This window comes from Triticum aestivum, chromosome 3A (assembly GCF_018294505.1).
Source record: "Triticum aestivum cultivar Chinese Spring chromosome 3A, IWGSC CS RefSeq v2.1, whole genome shotgun sequence".
NCBI lineage: Eukaryota > Viridiplantae > Streptophyta > Magnoliopsida > Poales > Poaceae > Triticum > Triticum aestivum.
Window position 1 is genome coordinate 421,111,299 of NC_057800.1, and position 5,679 is coordinate 421,116,977.

A 5,679-nucleotide genomic window follows, 5' to 3' on the forward strand; every position below is an offset into this window, starting at 1 on the left:
TGCATCAGGGTAGCCACGTACATACTAGGGGCTACCTAATAGACCCATTGTCAAACTCCTATAGCTAAGTGAGAGCAATAAAACCGAATAATCTGATTGTCTGGTTTGCCGCACTAACACCTCCTTCAAGGACCAAGACGTTGGGTTAAGTGTAGTTATGTGCAATTCCGTACACCCTAGTAGCATCTATATGGGGGCTGAAGCCGACGACTGGGAACTCTCAGATACAATAAAACGGCTGCACATGAGGATAAAAACTTTTCATCAAGGAATGAATATATTACAAAACACTTCATTTATAACACGAATCCCGGACAATTCAGACTCTTTTATTCGAACACTACGTCCTTAGAGCATTGGCCCTCTATAAGGCAAGCTCCTTTTAGCATGTCCTCAAAATAGCGCTCTGGTGTGCGGTGGGCCTTGCTTTCGAGAGGACCCTCGACCCCCACCTTTTCGGCATTCATTTTCACCCAGTGCATCTTGACACGGGCGAAAGCCATACGCGCTCCTTCCATGCAGGACTACCTCTTAACAGCGTCAATCCGGTGCAGCGCATCAATGAGACGCCGCACGAGGCCGAAGTAGCTGCCCGGAACGGCTTCAGCAGGCCACAGCCGGACTATGACGTCCTTCATGGCCACGCTAGACATCTTATGTAGCTCCGCCCATTGTGACATCTGGTCATTTAGCAGTAGGGGACACTCCTGCTCCACAAACTGCGACCAGAAAAGCTTCTCTGACTTGTACCCCTCCTGGACCTGGAAGAATTGGGCGGCGTCCGTAGCACTCGTCGACAGATCCGCATATGCGTCTGGAGAACTCCACAGTCGATTAAGCAAGGCATGCTTCCAGTCCCCAAATTTAGCCTGTAAAAGAAAAGGCTTACCAGTTGCTATCTGACCAGCTTGACGGATTTCCTCGCGCGCTGCATGGGATTCGGACCGTGCCTCCGAAGCATCTTGAAGGGCCTTGGTGAGTTCGGTCACCTACGCTTTATTTTCCGTTTCCAGAGACTCGCACTTGGCGGCAGTCTCCTTGAGCTTTTGCTCCATCTCAGTGGGAAAGTATCCTGTGCTCCAGTGGAATGAGTGCTCCGACTGCACCGTACAAACTAGAGCCGTTAGATACAGAATATAGGGACAAGATGGAACCCAAACTTCCCACCCTTCGAATTTTGCTGAGAAGCCCCCATACAAGTACAGAATACCTGTAACGTTTCGATTACAAGATGTGCCGTTTGGAACAGAAAGAACACGACTGTACTATCGCTTGGAGGTTCTGGCGGCTCAGGTGTGCCTGGACTGTCAACATGTCAAGACGTCTTAATGTACAATCTCCGGGACAGGTTTCGCTTCCAAGCATTTTCTGAAAATGCGCCATTGAGTATCAATTGTAACTAAATGTGTAATTTCTGTCCAGCATGTGCGTTCACTTTGTCTGCAAACAAATGAAAAGATCTGTTCTAGTATCTAGTATAGACAGATACAAATGTTATATAAAGAAACTTAATGTACCAAAGCTCAACTCGAATATGACCAGGAGCGTGTGCAACATCAAACAAAAAATTCTCACTGGCTGCTAGGAAAGCACTACATTCAAAAAACTTAAACTGATATCCACACACACAAAAAAAAACTTGAATTCCAGAACGAAACACAGGAGCTCCTAATTGCTTTCACCTTCGCCCATCACATATAAATATTGTACAGATAGTGTCATGGAGTTTCCAAGGTGGTATAAAAAAGAAACATATGTTCCACAGGAAGTGCACATTTTGAAAAACAAACGTTCAAGAGTAAATGAAGAGTCTAGCCAAGATTTTAACTAGTGAAATCTGCACCACAAATGAGAAGACAACAGTGTCAGGTGTATGAAAAGTTGAAAATCCATGTCAGATTAGAAAAGGATCAATCAACAACCATCCATTGGCATTCCACGACCTTTTAATCCATCTTCAAGTCATATCGCTGTAGTTGACCTGACACTTGGAGCAATGCATGCTTTTCATTGACTCCATCCTTCCCTGCTCGGTGCAGAAAAAAGTGTTAGACATTACATATTTACATTCAACAACAAAGAGTTAGATTCTCACGAGAGACGTAGCACATCAAGGTCTAAATGAAACAACAAATCCCATGCTAAAGCAGCGAAGAATGAAAATGTGTATGGAATGCATTGGCATTTAGATGTACTAAGGAAAAGAGTGTTTGTGAAAATGGTCCTGAGTACAGCAACATAATTTAGCATGTGAGGCAGAGCTCGGCGACGGTGTGGCATCCGCCGTCGTGGCAGAGCTCGGGCGGTGCTGCAGAAGTGGGCGCAGAAGGGGTGGTGCTCGGCGGCGGCGTTGTTGTAGGTGTCGCCGCTGGTGCCCGCATCTGGTTCAAGATGAGCACGCGCTCCGCCATGTACCACGCCTTCGCCTCGTCGTCCACCGTCGCCGTGTCACCTCTCATCAGGAACGCCAGATCAGTGTTCCTTTTCTTGGCCACGACATTGGTCTTGAGAAGGTCGAGCTTGACCTTCTGTTTCTGCAGAATCACCGTCCACCTCGCGTCGGACTTCTCCTTCCTCATGACGGCGCGGTCACAAAACTTGCGCTCGTCGGCGACTTCACCCTGCTCCAATAGTTATCGGAATAGGCGAGCTTTCGTAGGGGACGTTGAGGTCGGCACTGAAGGCGGAAGGGCCACGCAGAGGAGGGCAGTGCGGGAAGGCGATCTTGGGGTTGAAGCCGGCTGGGAGGATTTCGCTTCGCCGGCGGAAAAAAAGGGCTCCTCGGTGGGCTCTTGGGGGAACGGCTGGAGATGCCCTTATGCCATAGCAAAATATCATACAACTGGACAAATTATTCAGCAAAATATCATAGAACAACAACCTGTGGACCTCATGTTCAGGACAAATTATTCAGAAAAATATAACAATGTAAGAAGCCTTAAATCTTCAAGCAGAATCTCACTCTTGTGCCAACAACCACTTCATGTTCAGGACTTGAACAGGTAGATGAAATTACTTGGTACTCATGTACACTGTCAGACCATAAATTGCTGAAATTTTGCTATCAATTGCTAGAAATGTAGTATAAGCAAAATATAGCAATTTCATTGATTAATTTTGCCGCGCCCCCTATACAGAGAGATATAAACATATATTCTACTGAAAATAGAATTGGCCACAACTCACAAAATCAGCACAAACGGAACAATGTATTAGAACCAAAATACATAATAATAACACAAACTAGTAACATCCAAAAGCATACCTGAAGACTGGGGGTTCTCTTCTCCGGCGTCGGCGGATGGTGGAGCTGGGCGCTGTGTGTGGCTGTGGAGGGGGTTGCGCCGACTTGGAGAAGGGCGGGCAGGGGTGGGGCTAGTTGTCCGCTGGAAGTCGGGGGACAGTACATCCGTACTGTGGCGAACTTTTTCCGCCGCAGCGCCCACGGCGAGGTCCGCCGGCTGACCGCCGATGCCCTAGTCTGTCTGTGTTCTTCCTGTTCCAAACTGGGAATAGCACAACCAAGTGACGTGCACATTACAGCTATTTCTTTGCTTACATGGGGCTTTTTGGCAAAATTCAAAGGGCTCGGGGTTCGCGTTCTATCTTGTCCTTGTATTTTGTATCTAATGGCCCTGCTGTGTGCGGTGCAGCCGGAGCACCCAATTGATCGGAGTACAGGATACTTTCCCCCATCTCAGTCACCCGTTCCTCAAAGCGGCGCTGAGCTGCCTGTTTGGCCTTTAAGTCCACAGCCGCCTTGTCAGCAGCCGCCTGGCTTACCCTTGCCTGCTCCTTGGCTTGATTAAGCTCGCCCCGAAGGGTCTCCACTGCGGCGGCACCATCTGTACAACCATGCATAGTAAAGCTCTTCAACTTCCACAAAAGCATGGAAATAAACAGGCATACAACGCAAGATGTATCTTATACCTTGCACTTGGTCGAGCCGCGTGTTAACAATGTCTAGATCCTCATCGGCTCGCTCCAGTTTCCGCTTGAGTTCAGAAATCGCACCTGACTGGGCAGTCGCCGCTAACAAAGAGGTCTGTTTTGAAATTCAAATAAAATAACATGTTACCACCTGACAACTGATTATTGACCCTCTGCTCGCTTTTCTTTTAGAAAACCGAACAGAGTCTCAGGGGCTACTATCTATATACGGGCATATTTCTCATAAAAGATAAAAAAATATTACATTGCGTACCTCGAACCCTGCTAGCAGGCTGGAGAAGGCTTCGTTCAGTACGCTCTTGGCAGACTGAATCTTCTCAGACACCGCACTCATAAGGATGCGGTGCTCTCTAGGACGGATGCACTTTAAAGAGCGTCCGTCGTGGTATTCGGCACCTCCAGATTAGCAGAGGTCGCCGCTCCCTTTTCTCCCGCAGGGGGTCGTTCACTAGACGGGCCGTATTGGTCTCCGGAGCAGTCTGCGGCTGGGGGATGGATTGACCAGGGCCCTCGTCGCCGGTCTCCATGAGGACCGTCCTCCCCGGCCCTTTGGCAGCCGAGGTATTACCCTCTTGCACTGTTAAATCGCCCCCCCCCCTCCGTGTCTCTTCAAGGCTTGGGGAGGGCCTATGAGACGACACCTCGGCATCATCCGCCTTAGGCGGCGGGGAGGCTAATGGAGGTGACCCACTCTCCATCATCTCTGGTGGCAGATCCCCCGAGGACGAAGATAATGGGGGAAGATGACGGGGCCGGACTAAAAGACAGAACTTAGAGTTACCATCATAGTCCATTAATTGACTAAGTGCGAAAAATCCCGGACCACTTACGAGTCGGCTTGGGGCTTAGTCCGGCACCGATGCTTCGGGACAACCTCGGCGTTTGACCCCGAGTCGTCGGGGAGGGTAATTTTGTCCCTCTTGGACGCTTCGGCTTCCAAGACTTCGGAGGCCACTCTCTTTTTACCCTTGCGGGGAGGATCTTCTTCCTCCTCCTCCTCCTCGTCGTCGTCGTCGTCATCACCCTTGTGAGAGGACTGGGAATCAGCATCTCCGGACATTGCGTCCGAGGTGTTCTCCTTCCTTTTCTTCTTCTTGTCCTTCTTTGTCAGCGCCTGGTATGGCGTCGGGACCGGCATCCTCATTAGAAGAGGATTGGATGGGTCTTCGGGGAGCGGAGCCGGATGAGGGAGTCCTGGACTAAGGGATCCTCGGGCGTCCGACCTGTTATCTATGGGCCGGACTGATGGGCTGTGAAGATATGAAGACGGAAGACTGTACCCGTGTCCGGATGGGACTCTCCTTGGCGTGGAAGGCAAGCTAGGCGAACAACTATGAATATTCCATCTTATGTAACCGACTCTATGTAACCCTAGATCCCCCCGGTGTCTATATAAACCGGAGGGTGTAGTCCGGAAAGGATATACTCAATACCGTAGTCATATAGGGTAGACTTCTAGGGTTTAGCCATTACGATCTCGTGGTAGATCAACTCTTGTAATACTCATATTCATCAAGATAAATCAAGCAGGAAGTAGAGTATTACCTCCATAGAGAGGGCCTGAACCTGGGTAAACATCATGTCCTCTATCTCCTGTTACCATCAACCTTAGACGCACAGTTCGGGACCCCCTACCCGAGATCCGCCGGTTTTGACACCGACATTGGTGCTTTCATTGAGAGTTCCTCTGTGCTGTCGCTGAAAGGTTCGATGGCCCCTTCAATCGTG

General features: G+C 49.3%; 1 long non-coding RNA gene across 1 annotated transcript; it reads right to left on the bottom strand.

Annotated features, from left to right (window-relative positions):
- Nucleotides 1-263: 263 nt before the first annotated feature.
- Nucleotides 264-3,573, bottom strand: LOC123061481 (uncharacterized). The gene is made up of 4 exons (XR_006429067.1): nt 3,266-3,573; nt 1,211-2,026; nt 890-1,100; nt 264-814 (listed from the first exon to the last, which is right to left on the bottom strand). It is a non-coding gene; the product is annotated as an uncharacterized lncRNA (long non-coding RNA).
- Nucleotides 3,574-5,679: the final 2,106 nt, after the last annotated feature.